This window comes from Balaenoptera ricei, chromosome 6 (assembly GCF_028023285.1).
Source record: "Balaenoptera ricei isolate mBalRic1 chromosome 6, mBalRic1.hap2, whole genome shotgun sequence".
Taxonomy (NCBI): domain Eukaryota; kingdom Metazoa; phylum Chordata; class Mammalia; order Artiodactyla; family Balaenopteridae; genus Balaenoptera; species Balaenoptera ricei.
In genome coordinates, this window is record NC_082644.1 from 94,795,724 (window position 1) to 94,812,387 (window position 16,664).

The 16,664-nt window shown below is 34.8% G+C and overlaps 1 long non-coding RNA gene and 1 pseudogene across 1 annotated transcript in view; both read right to left on the minus strand.

Annotated features, from left to right (window-relative positions):
• Positions 1-16,664, minus strand: part of LOC132367237 (uncharacterized) — a 248,699-nt gene that overhangs the window by 128,432 nt on the left and 103,603 nt on the right. The gene's annotated exons all lie outside the window — the stretch shown is intronic.
• Positions 639-1,549, minus strand: LOC132367912 (olfactory receptor 13C3-like; annotated as a pseudogene).

The window sequence follows — 16,664 nt, forward strand, 5'->3', positions numbered from 1 at the left end:
TGATATGGGGGGAGGGGCAAGGAGGGTGTGACTTATATTAACAGAGTGACCTTTAGGGGGAGATATCTAGCTTTCATAAGTATTAGCTCGGGGTAAAAGAGGTACTCAGTAGTAACTTTTAGTCCTCAATTTGGAGCCAACTTTAAATCTGAAATTTTAGGACACTATGAAGTTGGTGCTATGCTAGGTGTTTTCTCCAACTTATTGAAATTATAATGACACTGGTACCGGGTTTTATCTCTTTCCTTATTACAAGTCTATGATTTACAAAGAATAGACTATCCAATGTCATTTAGGTAGTTTGTGGAATTGAAGATTTTGTACTCTTGCCCCTCTATCTCCAAAGTTATGTGTAACTGTTTTCTATTACATTTCTGTACAGTACACCAGAAACACTCATTTCAGATACCACCTGGGATGAGACTTTAATGAAATTCATTGTACTTGTGAGATCTGAAAACACTGGAAGCTGAGTTTATAGCAAACTACAGTTCTCAGTAATTCTAGCTGAGTAAGGTTAGTGAAGGGAAAAATAAAAATATCTCTCCTTAACCATGGTTTCCTCAAAGCTTCTTACTGATTTAGCTATAAGTCCATCTTTGTGCCTATTACACAAAGATCTGCATTTTCTGAAATACTTATTGGATAGGTTTTCGGTTTAGCAAATATTTTACAGCTGCTTTTACATCCTTATTCCTCAAGCTATAGATCATAGGATTTAGCATAGGTGTCACTACACCGTAAAACAGGGAAATGAGCTTGTCAGAAGTTTGCAGTTGTTTTCTCCAGGCAGTTCTTGAGACGTGGGTTTGGCATACATAAAGAAAATGGTATCATAAAATATAATTACCACAGTCAGATATGCTGAACAGGTGGAAAAAGCCTTGTGTCTTCCTGTGGCTGAGTTCATTCTCAAGATGGTGTAGAGACTGAACATGTAGGAGAAAAAAAATGATCAGCAATGGAAGAATTAGAAATGCCATATTTGATATTGTCATGGTGATGATACTGAGGGATATATCAGCACAAGCAAGCTTGAGAACAGCTAATATTTCACATGGGAAATGATTGATAACATTATTCTCACAGAAAGGCAATCGCATGGCAAGAGATGTTTGCACAACTGAGTTGATTCCACCGGACAGCCATGACACAGAAGCCATCAGTACATACACCACCTTGCTCATGATAACGGGGTATCTCAGAGGGTTACAGATGGCCACGTAGCAGTCAAAAGCCATCATGCCAAGAAGCAACATTCTGTTGACCCTATTGCAAATCCTAAGAACATCTGCACTGCACATCCAGAGAAGGAAATGTTCCTTTTCTTTGAGATTAAGCTCATCCAGAAAAGAGAGGTTTCCCAGGAAGAAGTATATTGGGGTGTGAAGATGGGAATCAAAGATGCTTGCTATTATCAGAACACCGTTGCCAATTAGAATCACAAGATACATAATTAGAATTAGAACAAAGTCAACTATCTCAATCTTTGGGTATCCAGAAAGACCAGAAGAAATCCTAGCACAAATGTCTGGTTAATTTTATCCATGTCATCCACTTTCAGTATGTCAAAGGAAGATCTAGTATAAAATACATTCACTGCCAAGGAACAAATGTTACATGTTACATATTACCTGAACAATTGATTTTTTAAGAATGTATTATAAGGAGTGTTTGCTTGAAACTCTGACATCCAGCTATCTTCAACAATGTGTATGACTAGAATACAATAAAACTGGGAAGGATGGAAGTACCTATGCCCATTGCCAATATGTGAAGATCTACCTATGATCAAGCAAACATACAGAAGTAACCTTTCCTGCTGTTGAAGCCTTGTTCCCGGGTTGAGGTTTCTAAAACTCCTAATTAGCAACTATAAGCCTGACTTCACCTGTCCCAGAAAGTAAGCAGTGGAGATGGCAAGAGACTACTCAACAAGGACTGGAAATATGATTCTGCAATTCATGATGGTCAAAATTTCACAGCAACTTTGATTTTTTTGGTGCATATTTCTTTCTACACCTGACACTGCATACTTTATATTAGGCACTTTAATTTTTTAATAGACATTAATAATAATAAATTGAATAGCATAAACTGAAATTTAACATCCGTTTAAATGTAGATAGTTGTTGATCTCATTCCAGCTCCTCTTAGTATCTTGTGTGACTGTTCCTGTGACAAGACCATTGCATAGATCAGGTCCACATGAATGTCACACACAGTCTTTGGAGAGTATTACATAGTCTCTTCACTTATTTTCATTATGTGGCTTCAGAGTGTATCTTCATAATTTACTCACTTAAGTCAACCTAAGAAATCAGCAAGAAGGTTTAAATATTTTATATAAATAGGTATACACATGTGTGTATGTACTACTACTTTATGCTTAACAAAATACAATCATTGTTTATATTACTCCCATTTTTTTCAAATATTAAAACATGAAATTTTTCCAAGGTTAACCTCATAGTAAACAGTGAAGTAGAGCTCAAAGCTCAGATCAAGTGTAGTTCACAGCATCGCTAATTTTTATATACACATGAATCACCTGAGTATCTTGAAAAGCTTTAGATTCTGTTTTGGTTTTGGGGGCAGCTCCTGAGAGTCTTCATTTCTCATAACAGCTCAGGTTATACTTACGCAACAGGTCTTGAAAGCACTTGAGTAGCAAGCCTTTAATCTACACTGAGCTGGCAGATTATCCAGATATTTCTGATACAAATGGATTTTCTTTTGCCTTATTAAGTCGATTGGCATACCAAACTGGAAAATGACAAGAACATATTCCTTTTGTGTTTTAGAGAAAGTTCAATATTCATATACTCTTAAGAAAAAAATATTATTGAAAGAGTTAAATAAATAGTCTTAAGGAAAAAATATTATTGGAAGCATTTTTTAAAGCAGGTTAAATGTGTGCCAGGCTACTACAATAGCTTTTGAATATTACTGACAGTCTATCTTGAACCCAGTCATATTCCAAGCACAGTAAGGATAAATAAAAGAATAAAGTGCCTCCCATTACAGAGCGCAAAATTCAGCTAGGGATATAGGAAAAGTACATATAAAATATATTATAAATATAATGACATTATGTAGCTTGAGTAAAATTTATAGATTTTCCCATAAGGAAGAAGTTTATGAGAAATGAATCACACCAAGGAGAATTCAGGAAGAGTTTCAGAAATGGGCTGGATCTGGAAGCTGGGAAAGAATTAGACAAGTTTGGAAGAAAAGAAGGGGAGTATTCAAAAAGTGAGAAGGTGAGCAAAAGTTAGGAGTAAATGGATTGGCGGCACATCTTTTTTGGACAAGGGAGTTTCCGTGGTGGAGTGGTGGCAAGCGCGTCTCAGAAGGAAAGTATGGCAGGTGCACAGAGAGGCTCTAAAGTCAGAGAATTTGGCACGCCTTTTTTTTTTTTTTAATAGATCTTTATTGGAATATAATTGCTTCACAATACTGTGTTAGTTTCTGTTGTACAACAAAGCGAATCAGCCATATGCATACGCCATGTCCCCATATCCCCTCCCTCTGGAGCCTCCCTCCCATCCTCCCTATCCCACCCCTCTAGGTCATCGCAAAGCACTGAGCTGATCTCTCTGTGCTATGTTGGCACATCTTTTGGTAGGGAAGGAGTCTATCATTAGAAAGCACAGAACGTGGGTTGAACGCTTGGATCCTGTGATGTTAGTACCCACCAAATTTGACATCACACTGTAGGACTTTATGAGATTTTTAGCAGAAACATAATACAAGGAATTAAGATATTTAGATTAACGGGTTTGTCACATTACTGATTGTATGTGAAAACTGACCTTTCCATAATCACCACCACATTTGACATTGGTCAAAATCACAAGTTTAGCCCTCACGTGGGCTAATAGTGTTAAGAATTTCATTACAGCCAATTTTCCCCCATTCTGCCACTTAGTTTGCCATGTGATAGAAGTTGGGGAAATTACTTTAGAGCAGATATTACTTAAAGTCTAAAGTCCAACTCAAAGGAGGGATTCGCACTACAGGAATAATTTAATTAAGAATACACAAGAGAAATATCACAACTTTGAAGAGAAAGACAATAAGGGAATATAAAATCACAATTTTGGAGATGAAAACTTTAGCGCAAATGTGATTGTAAATTTTTATTTATTCTTCTTAAGAACAGAACTTTCTTTAAAGAAGAAAAGAGGGAGGAGAAATCTTCATTTTTGTTGCCAAGTCTTACTTTAGGATCTTATGTGTCATATTTTAGGCTTGAAATTAGCTCACTTGGCTGGTGTCACATGACTAATAACAGGAAGAGGAAAGATCCAAAGTCCATTGTCTTTACATTACTACCCCGCCTAACTGGTAGCATTAAAATTTGTATAGAAATCATGTGTCAACAGCAGGGAATGGTTAGTGAGAACCTTAGAGAAGTAAGGGTCACAAAGACTACATTCATTCAACAGTGCCCAGAGAAAGGAGGCAATTATTCAATACTTACTCTACACTACTACTTATGACAAATCAAAATTCTCCCCAAGAGGGCTCAGAAATTGGTCAGAGGATGTACTAGATAAGGGACATAAGCACCCTTGATCAGGCCAGTCAGTAATGCAAATGGAAGAAGACAGCAAGATTTACCAGGACACATGAAGATGTTCTAGCCAGGCCCTTTGGGTCCAGGACTAGAGAGCCTGTTGGCTTCCTCTTCCAGACAACTGCAATGACAATGCATCTGAGGCTACCTGAATTGCTTCTCCCTGCCATCTGCTCCAAGCCTTTCCCTCCTAGGCAGGAATCCCCTCACTAAGTTAAACCCACCTTGACCCAGGCTTGTCTTGCTACCTTTGGTTTACTTCTGCTCCCAGCGCTTTAAACTGTTTATGTTGTTATACTGTGAGGTAGCAAGAGACATGGGGGAAGGAGCTTGCCTGTCTTGCTCATCCCTCTACACCTAAGCCTAATACAGTGGTAGCACATAATAGATGGGTTCTGACTGAATAGGTGAAGGCTTATTTTCTAAACTCTTAAGCATTTTCCCTGTGCAGCATTTGTGGATTAATTATCAGGAAAACTTTAATATGTCACATTTGTTCATCTGTAGCAGGCTTTAATTTTTTAAAATATCTTTCAGTCAGTATTAACAAGCTGCCATCTTATACAAATAATTACCAGTTTATGCATTATAAGTACAGAGGATCATCTAACATTTATTGATACAGGTTTAGCATAGTGGAAAAGTATCTCAGACTAGAATCAAAGTCTTTCGTTTCAGGTTCTATGCTTCTAATTTATAGCCTCAGTCTTCTCATTTGTAAGATAGTGATAAAGATATTTGCCTTACTTTCCTTGCAGGGAGATTTTAAAGAAACTATGTGATACCATATGGAAATTAAGGATTAACAGACATTGTACAAATAATAATGAAATAATAATAATTATAATGATTCTCAGCTGTATTTTGGTGGTAATAAATTGATACCTATATTGCATCAGGTTATTCACATTAAAAATTAATACTGAATAATAGCTTTAACTATAGATTGAAAAGGTACAGTTTCATGATATTCAACACTTACCATTACACTGATAAATTATTTCCACCTCCTAAAAGAACTCATTACTTCCTTTTTTGTACTTATGTCAGCATTCTGAATTAAGGTCAGGTTCAACAAACAATGCCAGATCCCACAGATGTGGAAGAATAAATATTTGTTATGCAACAGTTTTCATTGTTCCCCAGTTCTCAAAGCAATTTAAACTTGCAATGAGAGACCTGTGGAATGGAGAAACTTCTGGTACATTAGGGACAGTGTCCCACAGACACAATTAAGAATGGTGATGGGAACAAACTGTGGCTGAACTAAAGCTCCAAAATGAAATGACATTCTCCTACTCATGTAACATATGAAAACAGGGGCAAATGTTCACCAAAGTAACTTTATGAAATGTGAGAGCTTTTTAGTTCAAATTATGATTACCAAAATAAAGTTAATTCAAAGTCAGGAATTACTATTCAAATGATAATTACCAAAATGAAATATTTGAATTGAAAATAATCTAGATATTATAAATGAAATAAAACAGATATTTGCTGTGAATTAAATGCATTCATTTAACATTTTTGCTTTTTTTATATTCATCCTTTTAGATGAGTTAATTTGGTTCAGGAAGGCATCACCTTTTTTGGAATGAAAAGAGATACCAATAAGCAATAAAATAAATAAATTCACAGGACAAAAGGGAATTCATATGTTTAAGGTCACAAAATTAAAGAAGAAGAGGAGGAGGAGGAGGGATAAAAGGGAAGGAGAGGAAGAGGAGGAGGGGAAGAAGGCGTGAAATCAGATAGGTAATAATTCATCATCGAATTAAAGTGTTTTAGGAAAGTCTATTGAGTTATATTGTAGATATTAACACTGAACTTTGGCAAAGTTATTCTTCAGAAATGAAAAAGAAATAAAGACTTTCCCAGTCAAACAAAGCTGAAGTAGTTCACCCCACTAGACTCACCTTACAAGAAATGTTGAAAGGTGTTCTTCAAGATGAAATGAAAGAATGATAATTAGTAACATGAAAACATATAAAAACAGATAACACATTGGTAAGGCAAATATATAGTCAGTCATAAAATTCTAATTCCATAACAAGATGGTATGTTAGCCAATTAACTACAGTATAAAGACTAAAGGAAAAGACCATTAAAAATAACTATAGCTACTATAATTTGTTAACGAATACATGACATATAAATAGGTAAATTGTCATGTTAAAAACATAAAAGGGGGGAATTAAAGGGTAGAGTTTTGTATGCAACTGAAGTTAATTTGCTATTAGCATAAAACAGACTGTTATATGTTTTATGTGACCTGCATGGTAACTACAAAATAAAAACCTATCATCATTCACAAAAGATAAAGAGAAGGGAATCAGAGCATATCATAGGGAAAATCACCATCCATTTAAGTAGGCAGCAAGAGGGAAAAAAGAAGAGTGGAAATACATAACAGCCATAATGTAATTAATAAGATGGTATTAGTGAGTCCTTACATATCAAAGATTACTCTAAATAAATGGATTGAAATCTCCAATCAAAAGGCCAGGGTGGCTGGATGAATTAAAAAAAACAACAACAACACCTAACAATATGTTGCCCACAAGAGACTCACTTCAGCTTTAAGGACACATATGAACTGAAACTAAAGGGATGGCAAAATATGTTCCATGCAAATACAAACCAAAAAAGGTTGGGGGCATCTATTCTTATATCAGATAAAATAGACTTTAGGACAGTAACTGTCATGGGAGACAAAGAAGATCATTATATAATGATAAAGGAGTGGACTCATCAAGAAAATATAACAATTATATATATGCACCCTACATCAAAAACACCTAAATATATTAAGTAAATTCTAACAGATCTGATGGGAGAAATAGAGAGTAGCACAAAAATAGTAGGGGGCTTCAATATCCCACTTTCAGCAATGGATAGATCATACACATGGAAAATTAATATTGAAAGGTTGGATTTAAATCATACTTTCAACTAAATGGACCTAACAGACATATAGAGAACATTCTATCCAAGAGCAGCAGAATATGCATTCTTCTCAAGTGCACATGGAACATTCTCCAGGATAGATCACAAAACAACTCAAGCACAAGCTACAAGACAATTATTGGCATATTTAAAGATACCAAGGTACCAAGTATCTTTTTTTCATACCCCAATGGTATGAAATTAGAAAACAACAAGAGGAAACCTGGGTAATTTACAAACATGTGGAAACAAAACAACACACTCATGAGTAACCAAAGTGTCAAAGAAAAAAATCAAAAGGGAAGTGAAAATATATTGAAATAAATGAAAATAGAAACACAATGTACCAAAACCTATAAAGTACTGCAGAAGCAGTTCTTAAAGAGAAGTATATAGTGATAAATGCATATATTAAGGGAAAAAAGAGTTCTCAAATAACCTAACTTTAACTGCAAGGAACTAGAAAAAGAACAAATTAAGCCCAAAGTTAGCAGTAGGAAGGAACACATAGAACAGAGTGTAAATAAATGAAATAAAGACCAGAAAAACAAGAGAAAAGATTGACAAACTAAGAGGTGGATTTTTGAAAAGATAAAATTTATAAAACCTTTAGCTAGGCTAACCAAGAAAAAAAGAGAGAAGACTCAAATACATAAAATCAGAAATAAAAGAAGAGACATTACAAATGATAGCAAAGAAATACATAGAAGTAATTGATGAATTCCTAGAAATAAATATCTTACCAAGACTGAATCATGAAGAATGGGAAATCTGAACAGACCAATAATGAGTAAGAAAATTAAATCAATATTATAAACCTCACAACTATGACAGACCCAGGACCAGATGGTTTTACTGGTAAATTATACCAAACATTTAAAGAATTAATATCAATCCTTCTCAAATTCATCCAAAAAATTAAAGGGGAAGGAGAATTCCCAAACTTATTTTAGGAGGCCAACATTATCCTCACACCAAAGCCAGATAAGGACACTACAAGAAAAAAACAAAAAACAAAAAACTACTGACCAATATCCCTGGTGAATATAGATGCAAAAATTCTCAACCAAATATTAGCAAACCAAGTTCCACAGCACATTAGGATCATATGCCATGATCAAGTGGGATTTATCACTGGGGTGCAAAGATGGTTCAACATATACAAATCAATGAATGCAATACACCACATTAACAGAATAAAAGATCAAAATCACATGATAATCTCAATAGAAGCAGAAAAGAGAATTTGACAAAGTACAACATCGTCTCATGATTAAAAAATCATCAATAAATTGGGTATAGAGGAACATATCTCAACTTAATAAAGGCCATACATGACAGAACCATAACTGATATCATATTCAATATTTAAAGGTGGAAAGTGTTTCAACTAGGATCAGGAACAAGTCAAGGGTACGCACTCTTGCCACTCTTATTCAACACAGTACTGGAAGTCCTATCTAGATCAATCAGGCAAGTAAAGAAATAGATCCAAATTGAAAAGGAAGAAGTAAAATTATCTCTATCTGCAGATGATATCATCCTATATACAAAAAAATCTTAAAGACTCAACCGGAAAACTGAACTAAGCAATGAATTCAGTAAGATTGTATGATATAAAATTAACATTCAGAAATCAGTTGCATTTCTATACACTAACAATAAAATATCTGAAAAAGAAATAAGTGAAACAATCCCATTTACAGTATCATCAAAAACAATAAAATATTGATACTTAGGAATTAATTTAACCAAGAAAGTGAAACTAGAAGACCTTGATGAAATCAAAGAAATTGAAGAAGATACAATTCGAAAGATATTCCAAGTTCATGTATCAGAAGAATTAACATTGTTAAAATATCCATACTACCCAAGTCATTTATAGATTCAATGCAATCCCTATAAAAATTCTAATTGCATTTTTCACAGGAGTAGAAAAAAATCATGAAACCTGTATGAAACTGCAAAAGACCACACACAGAGGAATCCTGAGAAAGAATAACAAAGCTGAAGGCATCACACTTCCCAATTTCAAACTATACTACAAAACTATAGTAATCAAAAGAGTATGGTACTGGCATAAAAACAGACACATAGACCAATAGTATAGAATAGAGAGCCCAGAAATAAACCCCCACATATACAGTCAAAAAATATTTGACAAGGGAGCCAAGAATACTCAATAAGGAAAGTATACTCTATTCAATAAATTGTGCTGGGAAAACTGGATAACCATATTCAGTAAAATGAAATTGTACCACAATCTTACACCACTCACAAACTTAACTTGAAATAGACTAAAGACTTAAACATAATACCTGAAATTATAAAACTCTTAGAAGAAAACATAGGGAAAAATTTCTGTGACATTGGTCTTGGCAATGATATTTTGCATATGACACCAAAAGCACAAGCAACAAAAACAAAAATGAACAAGTGGGACTACATCAAACAAAAAAGCTTCCCCACAGCAAAAGAAATAACATAATAAAATACAACCTACGTAATGGGAGAAAATACATGCAAACAATATATCAGATAAGTGGTTATTATCCAAAATATATAAAGAAGTCATACAACTCAATAACAAAAATTAAACAGTCCAATTAAAAAATGGGCAGAAGAACTGAATTGATATTTTCCAAAGAAGACATACAACTGGACAACAGGTGCACAAAAAGATGCTCAGCATCATTAATCATCAGGGAAATGCAAATCAAAACCAAAATCAGATAGCACCTCACACCGGTCAGAATGGCCGCCATCAAAAAGACAAGAGAGAACAAGTGTTAGATGTGGAGAAAACGAAAGGCCTGTGCACTGCTGGTGGAAATATAAATTGCTTCAGCCGCCAGGAAAACAGTATGAAGATCCCTTAAAAAATTAAAAATAAAACTACCATCTTATCCAGCAATCCCACTCCTTGGTACACCTCCAAAGAAAATGTAAGCAAGATATCAAAAAGATATCTGTACTTGCATGTTTAATACAGCATTATTCACAATAGCTGAGATATGGTAACAACCTAAGTGTCTGTCAAGGGGTGAACAGATAAAGAAGATGTGGTACATATAGAAAATGGAATAATATCCGGCCATGAGAAAGAAGGAAATTCTGCCATTTGGGACAACATGGATAGACCTTGAGAGCATTATGGTAAGTGAGATATCAGGCAGAGAAAAACAAATATAGTCTGATATCATTTACATGTGGAATCTAAAAATGCTGAACTCATAGAAACAGAAAGTAGAAAGGTGGTTACCAGAGGCTATGGAATGAGGGAACTGGGGAGATGTTGGTCAAAGCATATAAACTTACAGTTAGAAGATGAACACATTCTGGGAATCTAATACACAGCATTGTGTTTACAGTTAACAATATTTTCTTATATACTTGAAAGTTTCTAAAAGACTACATCTTAAATGTCTTACCACCAAAAAAAAAATTATGTGATGTGATGAAGGTGTTAGCTAATGCTAAGTGGTATTGCTATTATAATATATCAGTGTATCAAATCAACATACTCAAGCTTACACAATATTACATGTCAATTATATGTCAATAAAAATGCAGACTAGCACATAAAATATATAGATTTTGAGTTTTTCAGGTTGAACAGAGAGAAAGATGTTCGGGAAAGAGGACTCAAGTCCTGCCTCCTTTCAACATCCTTTATTCCTGTGGTGGTCTTTTAGTAGAAATTACTACTGCAAGCAATAACTATAAATAGTAAAGCAACACATAACTTCATAATATACAAACTATAGACAGCATTTGAGGAACTAAGTGAAAAATTGTCCATCTGTTTACAGGTATATACTCTGAGTGTCCACCATTCTCAAGACACATCATCAGATAGTGCTGTGATACAGAAAAGTAAAATAGAAAGTTTTCTGCCCTAAGTATTTTTCAGTCCCTTTAGGGAAACTTGTTGCATAGATATATATGTGATATATATATATATGTATGTATACACACACACACACACACACACACACACCTCACAGGCAATGATAATATCTTTTTGTTCCTCAGTTACTCAACTGTTAAAATGAAGATAATAATAGCATACATCTCATAAGATTGTAATAAGGATCAGATATGTGAAATACATGAAAAGTGCATAGAAAAATGCTCCTTGCTCCCAACTCAATTAGTATTATTTATTATTCTCTGGTATTAAATGTCAGATGCCTGTGCAGCATAAATTATAGCATTTAGAGTGAACTAAATTTAGAAAAAATACGTAGGTTAAGAGGAAATTACCAATTTAAAAAAGCAGGCTTATCTGAAAAAGCTTTAACAGAAAGTTATTGAGAAAGGAGGATTCATTTCGGGAGCAAAGGTTGAGTTTGAGTGCAAATCTTTGTTACTAAAGTCAAAGAGGAATTGTTTTTCATAAAAGGTTACATTCTGTTCCATATGCTTCAACTCTGACTTGGACCTAGAGGGAAAATAAAGTTCAGTTTTAATTTTTTATTGACATTTGTCATTTTCAATTGTTTACATCCTTCTAACCTAACTTTCCTGCATCCATTGCAGGGTGGGGATGCAAAATTCTAACAGCTCATTTCAGGCTCTTATCAGTGCTAGATGGGGCAGTGCTGCAAATAGATTGCAGGGGCAAGAGTCACAAAAGCTGAATTTGAGATCTTTTTTACCTTCTCATATACTGGCTGGACAAACTTCAGCAAAATATTTCAACTTTCAAAGTCTGAGGCTCTAAATTTGTGTAATAGGAATAACTACTAACTCATGGTAGTATTCTGAGAAACACATTAGATATTTGAAAGCACTATGCAAATGAAGACAATTTACACAATTAATTGTGGAAAGTTTCCAGATAATTTCTCCCAAAAAAACAGCAATACTTATTAAAGACTTTTTTCTGTTTGGGTCTTAAATCTTCAAATGTTGTGAGAAGGTAGAAAGTGATATATGTTTCATGTTTGAGTTGTATTACAAAAGGAACATACCAATTATATAATTGGGTCTAACTACATTCCCCCTGGGGTGTTGGAAAGTTTATAATCTTCCATGTTTACATTCCTAATTTTAGTTTGTTGCAAATATTGGACCCTTCCCTGGCTTGCCCCAAAATGCATTTAAACTGCCTTGCTATGCTAATGGTTGGTCTTTTGGAGGACACTTCTGGAGCTCAAAATGTAGAGGAGCAGTTAGATAAACCCAAAGGCCCCAAGAATCTCTGGGTTATCTCACATATTTCTTTTCTGAGATTGAACTAGAAACTCTGGACCTGAGAGTCAGAATATTTTAAATAGATTCATCTATCAGTTTTACCTGAGGAATAAACTAATGATAAGTCAAAACTTGAAGAAAATAATTACAGCACCTTACTTGTTATCCAATGCTCACTAATATCCCCTCTCTTTATCCTGAAAATTATTACATAAAATGGAAAGCATTTCTTGAGGCTGTAAAGCAAAGGAATATTGATCTCAAATCAAGGAAAGGAAACCATTCCTCAGACTCAGATTTACATAAATGTCATAATGTTCCATATTCTTCTGTTGTAAATGTGGTTTTTCAAATTAAGGGTAAGATATCAATTTTATATGCTTTAACTGGATATATTTATTTTCTCATTTGTCAAGTTTTCATTATTTAGTGTCATAAAGCTTCGTGTTATATTTTAGACCCTTACTGGGTAATTTTCACAATAAAGATCTTAGGTAGGAATTGGCTTCATTTAAAGAAGAGAAAAAAAGAAGTTCCAAATCTTTCAGTTTCAAATCTAGGCACTCTAAAATAAAATTCAGTGCTCTTTGCTACATCTGCCTCTTCAGAAACATTTATTCTGTCTCTCCTCCCCTCCCCAGAGCAGACAGAATGAGAGCATTAGATTCCTTTAATTGGTGATCTTAGAGAAATTATTGCAAAACAGACGTGTTATCTGTTATTTTCTTTAGCATCTAAACAATTTGAATGCTATTATTGGACCTATAATCTGCTGAAAAAATTAATTCTGTCCCAAATGTATGGAACTGCAATGCAATCATTTGACCGTCATCAGCAGTTGCTATGACCACTGTAATAAAAAATATATTTTTAAAACGTTTTTAAACGTAGCTGAGATACCATATCACCTAAATGATTATACTCAAAATAATTGTTGAATTCAAATTAATTAAGACAAAAATATGATCCCTATATCTAACCCTCTAAATACGAATAAACACAAACCACCTCTTCCATGAACCCTTTCGGGAAGCTCCTTGGGCCAGGATCACTGTAATCAGTCAGTCCCTCTTTATCCTAGTGCCCCTGAGTTCCAGAGTAAGCTTTGACTCCAGAGAATAAATTATGTAGAAGCAAAAATCCACCATAGGTCCTTTATCCCTTGTTTTGATTATTTGTGACCTGGATTAATCTACTAACTTTGTATGACAGAAATGTTCCAGAAAAAAAAGAGCATCTATTCCTACATTGTGCCAAGTGATATAATTTGTAGGAGAAATTCGGCTTAGTGGAACAAATTTGTGGCTGTCCCGTTCTCCATACATCTGTCATTCTGTTTGGATTCCAAGTTTACTTAATTTAGCCTCTCTCCAATTGCCATTAAAACCAGTAAGATTAACAGCACAACTTTTCCTGTCTGAGATAACACAGCATTTTGGAAAGAGTGTGAGCTTTAGAGCCAGTCAACACTTGCTTCCTATACACAATTAATTAGGCACAGAACACTGAGCAAGTAATTTACCTTCTCGCAGAATTGCTTTCCTTGTTTCTAAAATAAGGCAGTAGCTTGGGAAAATTCCTTGTAAGCTTCAAACTGTAAAGTCATATGAAAGTTGTTTAACAAATATACTAAAATATTTGTATAAAGAAATATCCTTTGGTCTTGAGAAAAATAAATGTTGTAATGACTTCATTTGCTCACCACCATCCCTAATTATATTGCCTGGCACACACTAAGCCATTGCCATATATATGTTGAATGAATTAATGAACAAGCATTTGGATATTGCATTTCACTTGCAAAGCACTTTCATTGTATGATATCATTGGATTCATTCATGGGATCTATGAAGAAGCTATTGGTAACTTTACAGATGAGTAAACCTAGACTCTGAAAAGTAGGCAGCCCTCACTTCCCTAGCATGAGTAAGATCTAGAATTTGAAATTAGGTTTCTTAAGAATGTAATTTTGGGCCTCATACTCTTTTAATTACAACTAATTATGACCCCAGTAAGAGTCAAATGTGTTTTAAGTTCCTAATCTAAGCCATAAACTTAGTATATGTGATAACAGTTAAATTCAGAACAGGCTGTTCCATTATATAGGTGAGCCCACAGTTGCTGAGAAAAGCTTAAAAATGTGAGCATAATGTCACAGAGCTCTTAAGAGATGTAGCCAGATTTTTTTAAGCTCATGTACATTTGACTACTATTGCTTATAATGTTCAACATATCCTAGGGCGTATGGAGGAAAACTGACGACAAAATGAACATGTTTTTTTTCACCCAGTGAGCAATACCTCCATAAACTCACTACTTCTAGAAGAGAAGTTTTCTAGGAGTAGGGGGTAAAAGATAAAAAAAAAAAAGCAGGAATAGTAGAAGGGTTAGGTTCCTATGGCCCCCAGGGCATCAATTTTTCAACTTATAAATGGAGATGTTTTTCTTTTTCTTTGGGTATCTGTTGAAGTCCCCTTCGTTCTTGGAAGTGAAAAAAAACAAAACAAAACAAAACTGAAAAACCCAGGCAGTTATTATTACTTTGGTTACTTTAATAACTAAAGCAATCAGTTAAGACTTAGCTGCAAAGGACCCAACAGAGCTTTAGTGTCACTTCAGACTGATGCTGGATTCACTTTAATTTTCACAGATTGTTACAGGACTGAGCTGAGAATCCACAGGAAATGGGAGGACTGTGTTTTTGCCAAGGGAATTAAAACTTTTTGATACCAAATTTGACCTAAAATGAACTACTATTTGTCTAGTTCCATACAAAGGTGAATTTTGATTCAGGTTCTCTACAAGCTAGAGGAGGAGCCAATGATTGTCCTGAAAAACAATGTTTACAGACCCACCAAGCACAGGCCACAGTTCCATATTGGTGAGAAAAGCACATGACCCTGAAGAATGCCTCTATATTAACCTTTTTTCTGAGTTTTCATCTTCTATACTCCCTCGGTCAAAATTCGAAAGGTTCCAAGTCGCCTGGAGAATAAATTATAATTCCTGAATACTCCACTTAATATACCTCACAAACTGGCAAATCTTTGTTCCTCTTTTTCTTTCTTGTTCTGTCTATTGCAGCCATGTACATTGTTTTCTTGTCCAGAAGCACCACTGATGCATTTTGGTTTCAGCCCATTACCTAAGACTATTCCTCCTCAGCTGATCAAGGTCAAACTCAATTGATGCAATGAAATATTGCCTTAGCCCTCTCTCACAGGATCTCCCCTTCTTTGAAGTCTGATTGTACTTACTCTTAGAGTTTGAATAAAACATGTGCAGTGATTCAGAGGCTTCCCCCAAGAGAAGCTGTTGGGCTTCCTGCCAACAGACCTCACCAGACAGCAATACTGTGTGTTTTGTTGTTGTTGTTGCTGCTGTTTTTTAACCAAGGTCCACATTCTGTTCCTTAGCCCTACAAGACTCAAAGTTGATTTGTTAAAACAAGAAGCTAGATCTCGTTCACAAAGGTTGATTCACACTAGCTCACAGATACTACTATGAAGCAGAGTGCCATCCTTTACAATGAGAAACATAGGCCAAAGTGGAAGAGCCACTTCGTTCCTTTGCTCAGTCCATTCTTTCCTTCTATACAGGTGACCTGGATGTCTGCTTCTCATCAGAAGGGGAAAACTAGGTCAAATCAAGGGGATTACTTATATGAATAGCATATTTACTGGAATCAGGCTAAAAGGAATGCCAGATTCATCAATCTCTACATTAAGTATAACCTTTCCAAGGTTATACTTGACTTAAAACCTGTTGGATGAGCATTGAATGAAAGGAAGTTCCCAGGGTCCCTTTCATTCTCCATGCTAAGCAAGCACTTTATGACTGATTTTTTTTTCTTTAACTAGATTGAAAACTCTATTTTTTAAAAAATGCCTTGTCTAACTAAGCTCTAACCTATTTTTTTTTTCTTTTAAGTGCCTTC